At 46.6% G+C, this 18,906-nt stretch overlaps 2 long non-coding RNA genes across 2 annotated transcripts; both read right to left on the reverse strand.

The window, feature by feature from the left end:
- Positions 1–2,038: 2,038 nt before the first annotated feature.
- LOC123776465 (uncharacterized) lies at positions 2,039–4,545 on the reverse strand. The gene is made up of 2 exons (XR_006775357.2): positions 2,711–4,545; positions 2,039–2,237 (listed from the first exon to the last, which is right to left on the reverse strand). It is a non-coding gene; the product is annotated as an uncharacterized LOC123776465 (long non-coding RNA).
- A 40-nt stretch (positions 4,546–4,585) lies between these two features.
- On the reverse strand, positions 4,586–18,005 carry LOC123776503 (uncharacterized). Its single transcript, XR_006775373.2, has 4 exons — positions 13,867–18,005; positions 7,645–7,770; positions 7,195–7,404; positions 4,586–5,555 (listed from the first exon to the last, which is right to left on the reverse strand). It is a non-coding gene; the product is annotated as an uncharacterized LOC123776503 (long non-coding RNA).
- Between the last annotated feature and the right edge of the window lie 901 nt (positions 18,006–18,906).

Raw genomic sequence — 18,906 nt, forward strand, 5'->3', positions numbered from 1 at the left:
TCAAGTTTTCTTATTGTTGAGTTTCCAAAGTTGTCTTTTGTATAACAATCCTTGAACAGAAGTGTCTTGCATATATTTTCTCCCAGTGTGTGGCTTGTTTTTTCGTTCTCTTAACATTGTCTTTTGCAAAAGCATAAGTTTTAATTTTAATGAAATCCATCTTACCGATTATTTCTTTAATGAGAGGCCTTTGGTATCATAACAAGTCATTGTCATACCCAAGATGATCTAGGTTTTATCGTATGTTATCTTTTGAGAGTTTTATGGTTTTGCATTACATTTAGTTCTTTGATTTACTTTTGTGAAAGCAGTAAGGTCTTTGTCTAGGTTCTTTTTTAGTGTGTGGATGTCTACTTGTTCTAGTACCATTTGTTGAAAAGACTACCTTTGCTCCATTGCTCCTTTGTGAAAGACTACACTGATGTGGATTTGTGGGGTTGCAGAGATATACTCATCTTGCAGCTGCCCAAGATACGCTTTTGTCCATAGTCCCCTTAATAAACCATTTCTTTGTCAAGGGGGACTTGTCAGCATTTTTTTTTTTTTTTTTAGTCTTAAGGCTTATTGTAAGTGGAGCGCTGAAGTCCTCAACTCTTATTGTAGGACTGTATTTCTCCCTTCAATTCTGCCACCATTTGCTTCATAGTTAGGCTTCAATGTTATTACAAATTGGTCTGACACTCACAGCCAGGCCATTTTTTCTTCTATAAGACATAACAATCTCACAAAATACTAACCTCAGGCAAGATTATTCTGAGACCTAATCTTAAAAAAAAAAAAAAATAGGGGCGCCTGGGTGGCTTAGTCAGTTAAAGTATCTGCCTTCAGCTCAGGTCATGATACCCAGGTCCTGGGATTGAGCCCTGCATCGGGCTCTCTGCTCAGCGGGGAGCCTGCTTCTCCCTCTCCTCCCCACTCCTGCTCTCTCTTGCTCTCTCTGTCCTATTTCTGTCTCTTTCTCTCTCTAATAGGTAAATAATCTTTTAAAAAAATTTTAAAAATGGGGTGCCTGGGTGGCTCAGTCCGTTGAGCATCAGACTCATGGCTCAGGTCATGATCTCAGGGTTGTGAGACTGAGACACATGTTGGGCTCTGCGCTCACTGGGGAGTCTGCTTGAGATTCTCTCTCTCCCTCTCCCCCCGCCCCTCCCTCCACTTGCACTCTCTAGTAAGTAAATCTTTAAAAAAGAGAGATTACTCTGAGACCATGACCGTTCCAACAAAAACAAGGACACTTCATAATGCTAAGCACAGACAAAACCAGAAGGCAGTGCCATCCACAAAATAACCCTCACAGTGCCTTACTTTCTGACAGCATCTAACCTAGAGCAAACTGTCCATAACTTGAGATTTTACCCCAAATCATTCAATGCTCAAATCCTATAATAGCTTCTTTCTAACCCCTCTTTAGACATCTCATGGTTTCCCATGATGTTGTTCTTCCTCACTGCGACATAATTGTCTAACCACAGGTGTGCTCCTGGTGGTCTTTAACTGAAGTTTTGAAAGAGACCCTGGTGAGGAGGTCCCTGGGCACTGGATCAAGCCCCACCTCAGGGTCTTGTACGTGATAGGGAAGTCATACCATTGTATGCATGAACCTGAGAGGAAATACAGATCAAATATAATATGATCAAGAGAACAAAACCTATGGATTTTATACTTAGTGACCTCAGACTGAATATACACCTGCCATTTGCAAAGGCTCAGTGTCCATCAAAAGAGCGGCTGACCTAAGATTTGGGGGCGTTAAGGAGAGGGACTTGGGACAAAAGGGGCCACACAGTGGAGCTCCTAGGAAGTCAGAAGCCATCACCTGCCTCTTGGAAGTTCAGAGGTCAGACAAAGCCTGCCTTCTCACCAGTGGCCAAGCTCTTTCTTTGCCTTTACACCCTACTTATCCAGTTTTCCTTTTTGCCTCAATTTCCTGGAAGCTGTATTTTCCATATAAAGCTATATTCTTGGTATACACATCTCAGCTATTGTTTTTATTTCCTTGTTAAAGAAAGAAATTAAAAAAAAATCATTTTGACACTAGTTAAAACAGTAAGGCATACTTTATTCAGGACTAGTGCAAGGAGGTTCTGCGGGAGGGGAGAGATACTGGGGTCAACTCTGAATACGAGGTTAAGGGGGGTGGCTGATTGACAAGGAGCAGAGTGAGGGCCAGTGGATGAAAAATTCCTGAGTCGTCAAGGCGAGGGGCAATTCTCCCTAGAGGCTCACCAGGATTCTTGCTGAAAGCAGAGAGACGGAGGGTGAGATGAGTGACCTGATCGGACAGTAAAGGTGATCAGATAGCAAAGCTAGTTCCTAAACGGACTCGGCAGGATTCTCGCTAACACTGGACGGAGCAGCCCGAGACGGAGCCCAACGTCGGGGCCTGCTGGAGACGAAGGCTCAGAGGAGCCTGACTCCGGTTCGGGCGGGGAGCCCTTGGGACCATCCTGACGGCCCCGGAAATCCACGGAGATAAACGCAGCACAGGGGACCTTACCAGGCGCGGTAAACGCGGGACTTGCGAGCCGCTCTCAGGACCCGCTGACCTCACGTGGGAAAGACTCACGCGCAGAAGGCGCTGAACTCGAGCCCTGTGACCGGGGCTTCCACTGGACTGGCCACGAGCCCCTGCCCCGCAGCGCCCCGACCCTTCCAGGCCAGGGTTTCCCCCTCTCTCCACAATCTCCACACCGAACTCCCACCTGCCCACCTGCGGACCGAATCTGCCCGCGAGCATCCCGGGTCCCCGCGAAGCGCGCGGCGGCCGGCGACAGCGGGCCCAGGTTCGCGGATGGCGGGCGCCGGTCGCGGTCCAGCCAGGACTGCGCAGCCCCCCCCTCGCGGCCACCGTAGTTCCGGGGCCGGGGCCGGGGGCCGTTCCACGGGCGGAAGTTGCTCTAGAACGGCGTGTGTGCTGTCGCCGGTGTCTCCGCGAGCCCAGAAACCTGCGGCCGGAGCGTTTGACTGGTCTGTCAGTGATGGCTGGGTTCGTGGCGCGGTGCCCCGGCTCGTGATGCGACACCTGCGAGGTCAGCGTTCGCGCGCGTGGGCTCAGTGAGGATGGTTGTGACCCTGAGGTTCAGGGGTCCGGCGTGGGACCGGCACGCGGGGCTGTGTGCTCGCTGGCGGCGTGACCGTCGGGCCAGGGACGCGGACTCTGTGGGCTAGTAACGTTGGTCCGTGGCTGCGCATTTGGGTCCTGAAGTTTAGAGATGAGGATCTGGTGAGGTCAGTGGCGAACTGATGGGGGGTGGTCACTCTCGGGGCTCAGGTGGTAGAGACCTCGTGGTACCCTGATCACAGGTGGAAATTTTAATAGTTGATAGTATAGTACATTCATGTGCTTGGTGCTAAGTCATGTCTCCCTTTAAATAGTCTGCAGTCTCATAATCATTGCCCTGTGAATTTTTAGAAAGTTACTTTTAATTGACACTCAATAAAATAATCTCTTTTTGGTGTAGAATTTAAGCATTTTGTGTAACCATCACCACATTCAAGATGCCTCCTGAATTTTTAGCTCTTGCGCCACCATTTAGTACCCTGGTGACTCTGCGCAACTTTCTTCAGAGCACTGTGTGTCTCCACTGGGAGAATTAAGTGAGTTAATACACGACTGTGGCACAGATTGATTGCTCAACAGATGTTAGCTATTAAGTTATATTTTCTCCATGTAATTTTATTTTCTTCTTCACACGGGATGATTGTAATGTCATCCACTTTTTACTGAATTGAGGTGTCAACTTTTATATTAATTAATTTCTGATAATTTGATCACAGTCATTCTCTTGTGGATAGCTGAGTGAACTAGGAGCTGTGTCTGAGTCGGAGGCTATATGGCATCTTCGCTTAGGCCACTGAACAGAAACATGTCTTCCTTGCATTCCTTTACTCAGACTCTTTTATTCAGGAATTATTGTGCACCTGTGTGTAATAATATCCAGTGATCCAGGTAAAGATACCATGTTATGGAGTCGGTGACAGGCAGTATGTATAAATACAGACAGGTGAGGAAGGTGGTTTTCTGTAGTAAGTGCAGTGAGGAAGATGGCGGCAGGGTTGAGTGTGACTGTGGGAAGCCACTGGAGAGTTTTAAAGCAGGGGAGTAAACAGATCTGTTTCTCTTTTAAAAACCACTCTGGATGCCAGAGGTGGGGTTGGGGAGAGTGTCCTGGGGATTTTATTATGGCTTATGTGTAAAATAATCAGTGTTAAAGAATAATAGGATATTGTTGGGAAAAAATGCAGTTAGAGCTACCATTAGAGCAACCCATTAGATTGGCCAAATATTTTAAATTAATTTATCCTTTCGAATGATATATGCATGGTAAAACACACAAATACACAGGCATACCAATAAATTTACAAAGTAGAAAAGGTTACAGAAAAAAGATGTTTTGTGGCGCCTGGGTGGCTCAGTCAATTAAGCATCTGACTTCGGCTCAGGTCATGATCCCAGGGTCCTGGAATCAAGTCCTGTGTTGGGCTCCCTGCTCAGTGGGCAGTCTGCTTCTCCCTCTCCCTCTGCCCCTCCCCCTCCCCCTGCTCATGTGCATGTGCGCGCGCTCTCCCTCCCTCCCTCCCTCCCTCCAATAAATAAAATCTTTAAAAAAATTTAAAAATTAAAAAAAAAATTACTAGAATAATGGGTAGAGTCATATAGATATTCCTAGTTGTATTAGGTCAAAAGAAAGGAAGGAGAACAAGAACAGAAAGGAGACAAGCCTTCAAAGAAACTTGCTGTTTGGTCTACAGTCAATATGAAGAGGTGACCTTTGGAGCCACAAAGAAAGATTAAATCATTGTTGATTATGCTTGTTCCTCAAGGAGTCAGTCTCACTGAACAGTAGGAAACAACAACTCAAATGTCCAAATAGAGCATCATGTCTCTGAACAAAGCCTTCCAGTTCCTCTGGTTCTCCCACCAAAGACACAGACATGTCCAGCAGCAAAATCCTAGCAAATGTCCCCGCTGTTTCGGGAGAACATCCACCCACTATAGGAGCAGAGAAGGACTCCTGGAGAGAAATGGGGAGTATTCCTTGCTAAAGGAGCTGAGACTGCAGAAAGATGGTTTTCTTGGGTTTCTACCTTGGAGGTGGACTGATGCTGAAGTAAACTGGGATATGGTAATTCTAGTTTGAACATGGAGCCCTTGTGAGGTGTAACAAGGTGCCCAGCTTTGCGTGGGTTGGTGGGGCAGCAAAGCCCAAGCTGACGAAGCCTGGCTGGGTCCAAGGACCTGCCAAGAGGGCGCTTGGCTTTGGGCAGGGTAGAAATAAAATGTGAGTTGAGGAGGTGAGAGCAGAGTTTGTGGAAGACCTAGAAAGAGAACAGGTACAGACAGAGGGTCCGGGAGGCTTGAGAGGAAGAGTGAGTCTCATCTTTGCTTGGTGTCTGGGGTTTTTATTGAGGGTTGTGGTCTGATGCACGTGTCCTCTCGCATCCAGCAACGAAAACGAGTGTTTAGGTGTTCTCCGTAAGTCACCTATGCCCTGGAGCCAGGGGTCTTGGCATGATGACCCCGCCTGGTCACTCCTCAGGTGTTCTCTGTTGTGCTGGGAGTTAAAGAAATCATTAACTCTTTGACCTTTATAAGGACGACACACATTATCTGTACTATAAGGCGTGTGTAAGGGGGGGTGCAGGTCCTAGCAAGAAAAGAAGCAGGAAAGGGAGCAAAAAAGCAGCTCTTCATGGGGTCCCTTTAGTTTCCCTGTCTCAAGGCCAGCACAAAGTCAGAGGTCCACACTTTAGTGTGGGGCCCACTTGATGGTCTTGAGCTTAATGCCATCCTGCACCATCTCTGGGAGAGAGTTTGTTTCTCAGAGAGGCTTAGCTGAAGGTACTCTCCACTGTGTAGTCAGTCCATCATTACCTAGCAACCTTGCTAAACTCTTGTTCAGCCTAATTGTCTGTATACTCTGTGGACCTTTATTTCTGTGAACCTTGAGTGTTTTATTTCCTTATTTTCAATCCTTTGTTTCTGGTTTGGTTTTGTTTTGTTGGTTGGTCTCACAATGACGTCTGGAACCTCCAGGACGATCCTCAGTAGTCATGGTGATTGTGGCTATCCTCCTCTAGTGTCTGGTGTTATGGGGAATGCTTCTTCTTTTTTTTTTTTTTTTAAGATTTTATTTATTTATTTGACAGAGAGAGACAGCCAGCGAGAGAGGGAACACAAGCAGGGGGAGTGGGAGAGGAAGAAGCAGGCTCCCAGTGGAGCAGGGAGCCCGACATGGGGCTCGATCCCAGGACCCTGGGATCACGCCCTGAGCTGAAGGCAGATGCTTAACGACTGAGCCACCCAGGCGCCCCAAGACTTTTACTTTCAAACACATTAGTTTACATCTTAAATTAATTTTTGTATTGTTATTGTTGAGAATTTGGCTAAACTGCTCTGTAATATGTCTGTGTCAGCAACCCATTTCCAGCCAAATGGCCTGCAGAAGCCTTGAAGTGATGCTTGCACCTCCTTCTAGTGTGTGCCCTAAATAACAGCCGGCTGTGTCACAAATAATTGTAAGTTTCCGATATGATTTCCTCATCAGCCCTGTGATAAGCAGTCTCCCCTGCCTCACGGAGCCTTCCCCTTACATACCGCTTACATCAGAACTCCCTTCCTCCCCAAAACTTACCAAAGCCAGCCCTAACCCAGAAACCCCACAGCACTCACAGACCCTAAAAAGGCATGAACCCCAGGTTCTGTTGTGCTGGCTCTGCCTGCATCCTGCCTTGTCCACACAGCAAGGCCCCTCAGGGTCTGTGTGTGTCTCCTCCAAGGCTTGTGAGTAGTAAATGTCTCCATTTAGATTCCTTTGTGGCCTTGGTTGAATGCAGCTCACCACTGTACAGTCTGGGGTTCTACTTTACAGATGTTATTTTAACAAAGTCACAACAGTTGTAAGAGTTGAGGATGGCAAGTGGTAAGAGGGTCACTTTGACAGAGATGAAAAGGGACTGAGGACGAGGAGTATCACACAGTAATCTGGAAAGAAGGTAGATCCCTTGGGGCCTCGGTGCACAAAGGGATGAATCTAAACTCACAGCATGAATGAGGGAAAATAGGGGTGCTGGGGGGACAGCGACAGACCACAAAGGCACAGCCTGGTGAGAAGACCCAAAGTGAGCTCTGGCGGCAGTGAGAGCGTCACCTGCTGCTCAAGCCGGGAGGCAGCTGCTGGGAGAGGTACGCACCTGAGGGTCACGGGATTTCTGTGATACTCTTGCTTGGAGTCTTAAAAAGCCGAGGTCACACTCAGAAAGGCCAGTCTCTTCCTCGCTCACCGGAGTTTTAGTTCCCTCTCTCCCCACCTACGCAGGGATCACCTGCAGTTCTCTCCTCATCCATCCCTGGCTCTTCTCACTCCAACTTGAAGATCACATCTGCTGGAGGAACTGGACACCCTGTCAGTGGAAAACCACAAAAAACTGGGGATTCAGGGGCCACATAAGTAAGCTTCCCTTTTACATTTCAGTAATGTAAACATGTTTTACTGGTAAGAGAGCTACACCTTCAGTCTCCAAAGGGAGTCTGAAATTTTGAGAACTTAGGGACAAACTCAGCACGGCCTTCCTAAGTTCCAGACCCCACTTCTGCCCCACAGTGTCTGCAGGGCCAAGCCTGCACGGAACAGTGGCACTCACCCACAGAAGCCAGGTGGTGGCAGTTCTCAAGCATCCCGTCTGTGTACAGGGTCCTCTGCGTGGGGTCAGGTGCTGCCACTCCTCCTGGCTGAAGCCCACAGTCACATCCTTCAAAGACACCGATCCCTGTAAGAGAAAACCCAAGGCAGTCTGCATTGGGTGACGAGTTTTTAGAAATGGATTGTATCCATTCATTAAGTGGACTTAGTCATAGTCCCACATTCATGACGTAGGAGCCAAGAGGATGAGATTATGAATGTGTGGGGCTTGTGGTGAGCTTTCCAGCTGTGCCGTCCTGCCCGAAATCTGACCCCAGTCTTTCCTGTGAGCTTTCATATTGTGCTGCGGGACTGAGTCTACGACACATACACGTATGCTTGTTTTTTAACCAAAATTCACACACATTTAAATAATTCCTTAAGCAGATTATTTTTTTAAAAAGTAATGTCATTTTTTGGTATCTTATTTAAAATCTTACTAAAGGGTACTTAATGAAGCTCAAGTAACATTCAGAGTTTTTGAACTTTGGGCAAAAATATATAGCAAACATTTTACATTGTGATTCTGGTATGCCTATAGATTAATACGTACATTAAGTAAAATGGAAGTTTCACAAAATAACTGCATGTGAAGTAATTGGAGACTTAACCCTTTTCCATTACATTTTATTTATGTCTTCTCTGTAATTTATTTTATTTATATCCAATTCGAACTGCAGTTTGAAAGCACTATTCCAGAGAGTATAAAGGGGATGGAGGTTTTCGGTTGTTTGTGGTTTCTTTTCCACCGCGAATATGTGACACACCACGTCATCCTGGTCAGGTGCACCTTCTGTGTGGGAATTTAGCCTCCCCTCCCTCCATATTTAGGTACATGGCTTTTTGCTTCTTTTAACTATGTTACCACTAGATCATTTTCTATTTAACTCAATTAATTCTTTCTAAATGAGGAGCCTGAAATAGAAGTTGTCCTAGCCTTTCTCATAATTTGCCACCCCTGCCCCATTAGAAACCACAAGCCCTCAGGCAGCGAAGGCTGAAGGCCAGGTAGGATGCTGCCCAGCGGGGTCTCATTGTTTTCCGATGACTCTACCACGAGTTCCCCTCCACAACCACAGATGTGTTCAAGAGAAAATGGCACTTCCACTTTTAGGGAAGGCAGAGTAGACATATATTTCCTATTTTTCCCAGAAAGTGCTGGACGTTTTATATATAAGAAGACTGAAAGGCACAAAGAAGAAGGCAGACTAGTTAATGACTTTGGGAGCCAAGGACCGACACAGCAGTGCATTCCCTGGTTTTTCTTTCTACTTGGAGCCAAAGAAGCCAGAAACCTGGAAATGCCAGTGGTTGCAGACAGAAAAATCTTCAAAAAGAGGCGCTCTCTCTAGCTACACACCTGGAAAGGGACGGCCAGCAAGACAGAAGACTTTGAGACCATAACTGCTCTACTCCAGCCAAACGTGACAGAAGAAAAGACCCAGCACAGGCCAGCGGGGACCCAAACCATCTAACCTGCAGAGGCTGAAATGAGGTATCAGGACCACCACTCCCACCACCCCCAGGGTAGTGCTGAGAAAGCCAAGTAGGAAGCTAGGACTTCCGCCCCACTACACTCTTGCTTTGGTGCCGGGACAGATATGTGGGGACCCGGCAGTATGATGTGGCCTGACATCATGGAGCAGTGTCAGATAAAGCCAGCTGAAACAGAAGTTTTAGATGAGATCCAGAGTCTCATAACAATATAAAATACTTACGTTTCAATAAAAAAATCACTCATACCAAGAAGCAGGAATATAGCACACTGAAGGAAAAGGCCACAAATAAATGCCGACGAATGCGACACAGAGATGTTGACATTACCTAACAAGGAATTAAAAGCAGCCTTGATTAAAGTGTTTCAATAAATAATTATGAACACAACTGAAACAAATGAAAAATAGCCTCAGCAAAGAAATAGAAGAAATAAGGACGAAACAAATGGAACTTTCAGAAATTAAAAATACAATAACTGAAATAAAAAGTCCATTGGCTGGGATCATGAGTAGAAAGGACACAAAAGAAAGAATCAATAAACTGAAAGATAAAACAATAGAAATTATATAATCTGAACCACAGAAGAGAAACGGGGGGAAAAAAAGAAAGAACCTCAGGAACTTACAGGACCAATAACTAAGGTTCTAAGAATAACATGACCAGAGTCCTAGAAGGAGAGGAAAGAGGCTAAGGAAGAAAAATCACATAATCATATCAAGTGATGCAGACAAAGCATCAATATCAACACCCATTTATGAGTAAAAAAAATCAGGAAAATAGGAATAGAGGGGAACTCCCTCAACTTGATAGAGTAGCTACCGAAGCCTACAGCTGACTCTGTAGTCAGTGATGAAGGACTGAACACTCTGCCCGAGACTGGGAACAAGACAGGAGTGTCTACCCTCAGCATTGTTTTTCAGCACAGTACTGAAGTCCTGACCAATGCAGCAGAGCAAGAGATGGAAACAAAAGGCATAGTTATTAGAATAGAAGCGGTAAAGCTGCTCCTATTTACAGATGAAAAAATGGTTTGTATAGAAAATTCTAAGGAACCTATATGGTAGTAGGGTACATAAGATCGACATAAAGATTAATTGTATTTCTATATACTAGCAAAGGACACTGAAATTAAGTACAGTTCCCTTTACAATTACTCAAAATGAGATATTTAGGTGTAAATGTAATAAACATGTACTGGACTTTATGCTGAAAACAATGCTGATTTTAAAAAAATCAAATAAATGGAGGAAGATCCTGTGTTCCTGAATTGGAAGAGTCAATAAAGATGTTAATTCTCCACAAAATGATACATACGTTTTTTTTTAAACATTTATTTATGTATTTATTTGCGAGAGTGGGTGGGGGAGGGGCAGAGGGAGAGAATCCCCAAGCAGACTCCCTGCTGAGCACGGAGCCCAATGGAGGGCTCGATTCTACAGCCTCAAGAGCATGACCTGAGCTGAAACCAAGAACCAACACTTAACCAACTGAGCCACCCAGATGCCCCCATAGGCTTAATGCAGTTTCTATCACAACTCCAAGAATTTTGGAAGATACAGACAAGATTTTTTCTAAAATTTATATGGAAAGGTCAAGGGATAACAATTAGGAGAAGAATAAAGTGGGAAGAATCTGCCTGGCACTATGTATGGGTTCCTGGACAGCCACAGTAACCCTGATTTCGAGGTACCGGCAGAGGAACAGACACACAGACCGGGAGCCTCTTCACCGAATGGTGCTGGGCGACTGGATACTGTGGGTAAGAGACAGACTTCGCAAGCTGAGGGGTTGACTCTGCTTATCCTAAAGAAACAGTGGGGCTTCGACTGGCTCCTGATGGATGACCTCGGGACCTTGGGGTTACCCTGCCTGATGAGAGAGGCTTTGGGTACGTTTGGCCTTAGGCCAGGCCAGATAGTTTATGCTAATGTGATTTACTTTGGGGCCTCGGGCTGCACTTGGTCAGCATGACCTCTGGAGGAGTTGCGGGCAGAGTAACTAAGGGAAGACACGTGGTGACAGACCTGCAGTAAACACCCCAGACACAAGCCTTGGGGCACGCCTCTGTCAGCAGTAATCTGCACAAGTTGTCAGACATTGGTGTGGGAACTTAGGTGCGTCTCCACTGCTCCACTGGGAGTTGGCAACTGGACTCGACCTTTTGCGACTTTTACCTTCGCTGATTTTAAACTGTGTACTTTTTCTGTAATAGTTACTGTGAGTCCTCATGAATTACCAAATCTGAAATAAAGAAGGATGAGAAGGTAGGGGGTTGATAAATCTTTGACTCTTGGGTGGCTACTGGGTCATCCATGGTATGAGATGGTGGCCACGTTGCAATCAGCTCATAGAGGTAAAAGTTCTCAGTGGAATTTAGTAATAACAGCTCCAACTCCCAAAGAGTTGCCTCCGAAGATAATGATGAAATGTAAGATAACATTAAACAAGGAGACATCCAATCTCATGGTCACTGTTTTCTGAAATTAAATAAAGGTGAGCACCAGGGAAGATTACCCAGCAGTGCCAGGCTGGGACTCCAGCCAGTCGGGGCTACAGCCACTGGCCTCAGGGCCACTCCCAAAGGGAAGAATGATGGGGAAACAACAGAAAATCAGAGTGATTCACAAGCAAATGGAAAAAACGAGATAGTCAAGGGGTTCATCCACAACAGGTGATATTCTTTAGACAGTTATTGAGAAATGGGATGAACAAAGAATATATTGACAGGGACAACACAGAGGTTTTAATGCAGCACAATCAGGTAGGTGGACCAATGTGGCCCCCAATGGTCCCCCAACACTCAAAGAACCTAAACCACTTGGCTCTGTTTTCTCAAATTTAAGTACAAATTTGGAAAAAACTTTAAAACTGGAAGTTAGAGATGACACTGAGTAAGCTGACAGGCCATCTGGGACAATGGCTCAGCAAACTCATCAGGACAAGTCTGGTGAATGGGCAAGTCCCCTGGCTTAACTGCGGGCTGGAGAGCCAAGATCATAGGCACACATGTGGGTAAGTTGTCCAGGTGGTAAAGAGACATTTCTATGACTCTGTGGCATGGGATCCCAATGCACTGGGATTCCCAAACCTGGGGGTGGTAACCTAATGGGGCTACAGTTGATTGGGGGCAGATACAGGAATGCAGTGGTTACTGGTAAGCTGGGATAAGAATTGGAATGTTTGAACAGACTTTATGCAAAGTGGTTGAGTCTCATTTACTTGAATGTATTATTGGGGTGGTTATTATCTCTGGCTAGGAAACACTTCCCCTACCTAGAATTGTAAAACAAGGCATGTGAGTTTACCCTCTGGCCAGTATTAAATGAACATGCAAAATGGGGAACAGCAGAATTGCCTAAACCCACACAGTTTGTTAATTTCAACAGTGTCAAACACCTGGTGGCCAAAAGAGCGTACCACTCTACTTAATGACACATTGGAAGCCTGAGTGCCAGCACCAACAAATTCAAATAGCACTGGGTGGCCCACGGGAAAGGGTGATGATGGCTCAGAGAGCCCGTAGGCAGACCGGGGCTTAAGGCAAAAGCCCATGAGCACCTCCCAGTGGTGATCATTGGGATTTTGGATCAGAAAATCTCCAGAAGCAGTGGTGTCATTTGAAGTACTTAATGGCTTGCTATCAAGCACTAATTGAAACTTCCCCCTGTACTGAATGACATAAAATAATTTTGAAATCTGAAATACCCATAATGGCTCAGGTGATGTCAGAGACACACTACAGGAAGGAAGGCAGTGCCCAGGGAGTTCCATAATAAAGTGGGAACGGTCGACACGGGAGCGTGGTGCTGGGGTGCAAGGAGGTGATCCTTGTGTTCCTGTGCAAGCAGACTCTTCCCCCCAGGGCTAGCTTTGGAACCACCTGCGGAGCTGCCAGATCCCATGGCCACACCGAGGGTGCTCTGTGAACAGCTCTCGATTGGCCAGTAAAGAGCTTCTTGGTTTATAGATGGAAATTCCAAGGTGAACGGACAGCACCCAGTTTCAAAGGCGGTGGCCGACTCATTGAACAACTGACAGGAAAGTAAGAACAAATCCGCTCAGTGTGCTGAACTGCCTGCTGTTTTTCTTGCTGTGACGGAAGAATGGAAAATGAAAAGAGCCCTAATATTTGGGTTTTTACCACTTTGTGGCGGTGGCCAAAGGCCTGGCCACACAAGCAGGCAGATGGGCACTGGAAAACTGGAATGAATACGTGAAACAGGATTTTTAGGGCAGTGAAAATACCTGCATGGGGCACAGCCTGTGGAATCACTGAGGGAATTTAAGGGGCACATTGAAGCAGGACATGCCAGTGTCCTTCTGAAGATGGACGCCTTCCAGGACAAGTTAGGGATTGGACCCAGTAGGTGATTACCCTGCTGCGCTCCCATGGGGTGGCCAGCTGGGCTCTCTGAATGAGTGGACATGCAGGGGTGGCCGCAGCAGTGCAGGGAAGTGCCGCTCACCCACACGTCCCTCTTGTGCCCTCTGAGCACAAACTGCCAACGGGAGGGTGACCGCGATGGCTGTCAGGCCTCACTCACGGCTGACAAGCTAACAGACTAGCATCCCTGGGGGCTACAAATGAGTCCTTACAGGGATAGACACTCTGGGCTTTGCATACTTGGTTTTAGATGCAAATACTGCAAATACTAAAAAAATAATAGAAACAAGAAATACTGGGCACCTGGGTGGCTCAGTCGGTCAAGCATCTGCACTTCGGCTCAGTCATGATCTCCGGGTCCTGGGATCAAGCCTCAGGTCAGGTGCCCTCTCAGCAGGGAGTCTGCTTCTTGTAGTGTAAGCGCCTGCGTTACTCTTTGATTGCCGGCATATCTGCTTCAGAGATGGCCATCTGAACACCTTGCCAGCCCCATGACTGGAGGAAGACCCAGCCCGACCCCCTTCCCTGCAGGCTCCTCTGTCTAGAGAGATCTCAGTTGACTTTAATCAGTGACCATTTGGCACACTTGTTTTTTCTCTTCCCCAGCTTAAAACTCCAGCTCCTATGTTTTCAGTTCATCAATGAAGAGTGAGCTCTTGAAACTCCAGGCCCCCACCCTCGACCCCAATAAAAGCAGAACCCCAGGCCTGCACTTTCTCTGAGACCCCACTGGGGGGCCCCAGGCATGCCGGGCGCTCACCAGGACTTGTGAGTGATAAACCTTTTCTTCACGGTTCCTGACGGTTAGTGCTGGGTGTCCTGCAGTCATGAGAAGCACAAAGGCTGGTCCAGTCGTGACACTGCTTATGGACAGGCCGGGACCGGCATTTCTAACTTATAGGACAGTTCAGGTCACTGCAGTAATAATCGTCCTGCACTTGGAATGTTCGATACTTCTTGTTTCAGCGGGCTTGAAGTGCTCCTTTGAAGGGAAAACATTACTTACCCTGTGTATCCCAAGGTTCACCCACAGGCTGGGATGCGGGGTCTCTGGAAGGGGTTTCCTGGGGGAGAACGAGGCTTCCCGGGGCTTGTGCTGGGTCTCTGCTGCCTGTGGAGACAGAGAGCATGTGCTGGTTATGGCGAGAACCCTCACCCGCACCAGGTACCCTGGCCACCAAGGGCCTCGGGCCATTGAGGACACAGAGGCCACCTTGGCAGGGTGCCAGTTGTGCCCCCACCCTCTGGAACGCTGGGTCTGGGTGGGAGAAGGAGCGTTTCCCCTTGCTGCTTACTATTAGCAGGGCCTCTTTGTGCTGGGGGAGGCTGTTGCTAGAGGGATTCCTGCTCCAGCCCGGGCCCTCCTTTGTGTTAGGTCGGCCCACCTGCTGTTGGGGGGGAGGTCTAAGACACCCACTACTGTGTTCTTCCAGCCATGGGGCTCCAAACCAGTTCGCCTTCCTCTTACCACTTCCCAGACTTCTCCTTTGGTTGTCTTTAGTTATGCCCATGGTTTATAGTGGTTCTGACCTAGAGGAGCGAGTAGGAACAGGTCTGTGCCGTCTCGTATGGACCCAAGGTCTGTTCAGCCTTAAAAACACCTGCTGGACTGTCTTCCAAATCAACGGTCCTGTTTCATGTGCCCAACAGCAGCACACCCTTACCCACACACCATAGGGTCAGACTTCTAACTTCCAGCCGTTCTAGTGGGTACGTGATGATTCTCACTGTGGCTTTAATTTCCCATTTTCCTCACGACTAGCGATGCCAAGCACCACTCGTGCCTGATGCCACGTGTGCACCTTCTCTGGTGAAACGTCTGTTCAGATCTTCTGCCAAATTTAAAAAACTGGGTTGTCTTATTATTGAGTTCTAAGAGCTCCTTACATATTCGAGAGACAAGTCTAGATGTTCTGCAAATATTTTATCAGTCTCTGAATTGCCTTTCCATATATACACCTTTTGAAGAGCAAGTCTTTAAGTCTTTAATTTTCAAGCCCGACTTATTTATATTTTCTTGTGGTTTGTGTGTTTTTTTTTTTTTTTTAAGATTTTATCTATTTATATGAGAGAGAGAGAGAGAGGGACAGCAAGCAGGGAGGGGAAGAGACAGAGGGAGACAGAGAATCTCAAGCTGACTCCTTGCTGAGCATGGAGCCTGATGCAGGGCTCATTCCCAGGACCCTGAGATCATGAGCCTAAATCAAGAGTTGGACGCTTAACCGACTGAGCAGCCCAGGCGCCCATTTGTGCTTTCTGAGACCTATTTGAGAAATACTTGCCTCGACCACCGCGTATTCGTCTCCTGCTGCTACTATGATAAATTACCACGAACTAAGCGGCCTAAGACGACACGAGCTTACTGCTTCGCAGCTGGAGTCTGATGTGCCTGGATGGTTCCTTTGCTGAGTCTCACAAGGGCCCCAACTGTGGGGTCCACTAGCTTGGCTCTTAGGAGACAGAGGCCCTGGGAAGAACTGGCCAGTTCCGGCTCCTTCCTGCTGTAGGACTGTGGCCCGTTTCCCTGGGTGCTGCCATCTGGGGCAACTGCAGCCTCTAGAGGCCCCGCCCCATCTCGCACTGGGCCCCCACCTCAGAGAGCCAGCAAAGGCACAGCAAGTCCTTGCTTGGAATCTCTTACCCCTTCTGCCTGTTTCTGGCCCCCAGAGAAATTCTCTGCTTTTAAAGGCTCCTATGATTAAATTGCCTGCCCCCCCCTCCAATAAATCAGGATAATCTCTTTAATCATAAAGCCGACAACCTTAGTCACATCTGCGGTTTCTTTAGCATCTACTCTGTCGGTTCCAGGGATTAAGATGTAGGTATCTTGGGGGCTATTCTGCCTATCCTACCAGGCCACCGAGATTCTTCTCCTGTTTCCTTAAAGAAAATGGATCAATTTTAGCTCTTCCATTTAGTTCTCTGTTAAAATATATTTATTGTGGTAAAATACACGTATCTGTTATATTTACATTTTGATACATTTTCAGTTAATTTTTACGTGTGGAGAGGTAGAGGTTGGGGCTCTGTGTGCATGTCGATGACCATCTGCTTGTTCCAGTACCATTTTGGGGAAAAGATTATCCTTTTCCCATTGATGTCTTTGGCATCGTTTTAAAAAAAAAAGTCAATTGAAAATACATATGTAGGTCTGTTTCTGGATTCTCTACTCTGTTCTAATGATCTACTTATTATCTTTATGCCGATTCCACAGCTTTAATTATTATAGTTTTAGAAGTCTTGTAATCAGATTAAATCCTCCAACTTTTACTTCTCTTTGAAAGTTCATTTGGCTTTTGAATCATTCACGTTTCCATTATCATTTTTAAATTAGCCTGTTAATGTCTATGAAAAAAACCCTGCTGGGATTTTAAAAAACTTTTTATTTAAATCCCAGTAGCTAACATACAGTGTAACACTAGTTTCAGGTGTACAATACAGTGATTCACCACGTCCATCCACCCCCCACGCTCACCACAGCAGGTGCGCACTGTACTCCGCGTCATCCACTTCCCCATCCCCCACTGCCCTGCCCTCTGGCGAGCGTGTTCTCTGTAGTTAAGTCTGTTTCTTGGTTTGCCTATTGTTGTTTTTCCCATTTGCTTGATTGTTTTGTTTCTTAAATTCCACGTATGAGTGAAATCATATAATTGTCTTAGCATAATATTCTGCTGGGATTTTGATTGAGATTACCTTGAATTGTCAGTATTCAGTCTGTGGATCCATGACCTTGTTATGAACTGAATTGTTCCTTCACACCTCATGTTGCAGCTCTGACCCCGGGTCTGTCATAGTTTCTCAGACATTCCTTGTTTGCGATGACCTTGACAGTCTGCAGTCAAGTACTGTGTGGAATGCCTCTCAATGTGGGCTTGTCTGAGGTTTTCCTCATATTATTTTTTTGCTCAAATTGTTCCAGTTTTGGCCAGTGCGAGCTCTTTCAGGCCGGCTTCTGTCCCTGTGACATTAAAAATACTTCGAAAGTGTAACAGATACCTAGAATTTACCAACTTAACCACTTTTACAGGAACTGTTTAGTAGTGTTAACTATATTCACAGGTGTGAAAAGACCTCCAGAACTTCTTCCTCTTGCAAAACGGAAACCTCCCCGTTGAACAAGTTCCCCTTCCCCTCCCTGCTGCAGCCGCAGTGGCTGGATTCCTCTGGGGACCTCACAGAAGCACTTGGCACAATGTCCCCAGGGCACATCCTTCTCTGTAGAGACTGAACGCACTTCACCGAGTATAAATACTAGATAAATAGTAATGCTTCGGTGGAGCTGGGTGTGCTGAAACTCTCCGACGCCCAGGCTTCAGTTCTTTGGGGTTTTTTTTATTTTTTATTTTTTTTAATAATGATTTTTTATTATATTATGTTAGTCACCATACAGTACATCCCCAGTTTTCGATGTAAGGCTCGATGATTCATTAGTTGTGTATAACACCCAGTGCTCCATGCAATATGTGCCCTCCTTACTACCCATCACCGGTCTATCCCATTCCCCCACCCCCTCCCCTCTGAAGCCCTCAGTTTGTTTCTCAGAGTCCATAGTCTCTCATGTTTCATTCCCCCTTCTGATTACCCCCCCCTTCTTTATCCCTTTCTTCCCCTACTGATCATTCTAGTTCTTATGTTCCATAGATGAGAGAAATCATATGATAGTTGTCTTTCTCTGCTTGACTTATTTCACTTAGCATTATCTCCTCCAGTGCCGTCCATGTTGTAGCAAATGTTGAGAACTCATTCTTTCTGATAGCTGAGTAGTATTCCATTGTATATATGGACCACAACTTCTTAATCCAGTCGTCTGTTGCAGGGCATCTCGGCTCCTTCCACGATTTAGCTATTGTGGACATTGCTGCTATGAACATTGGGGTGCATATGGCCCTTCTCTTCACTACGTCTGTATCTTTGGGGTAAACACCCAGTAGTGCAATGGCTGGATCATAGGGTAGCTCAATTTTTAACTTTTTAAGGGAACTCCACAGTTCTTTGGGTTTAGATCCAGGCTGCCAGATCATTTTTCGAGGAACCTCCGTACCGTTTTCCACAGCGACCACATTTTACATTCTCACCGACAGTGCACAGGCGTTCCAACGATCCTGACCAACACTTGCTCTTTTTTTTCCCCTCCGACTTTGTGGAGCTGAAATGCACTAATTGTAGCAGCCAGAGACACACCATTCTGCTCCCGTCCAGGAGACCCCGCCGGAGCAGCTGCTGGACAGCCTCCTGCCGGGGCATCTGTGCTGTAGCTACGCTGCCCCCTGGCGGCTCCCAGCCACGGAGTGACCGAGGCGGGCAGGCGAAGCCAGGTCATGTCTGCCCACCTCTGGACTCTTT

Source organism: Ursus americanus, chromosome 34, assembly GCF_024610735.1.
Source record: "Ursus americanus isolate L20-20 chromosome 34, mUrsAme1.1.p, whole genome shotgun sequence".
Classification (NCBI taxonomy): domain Eukaryota; kingdom Metazoa; phylum Chordata; class Mammalia; order Carnivora; family Ursidae; genus Ursus; species Ursus americanus.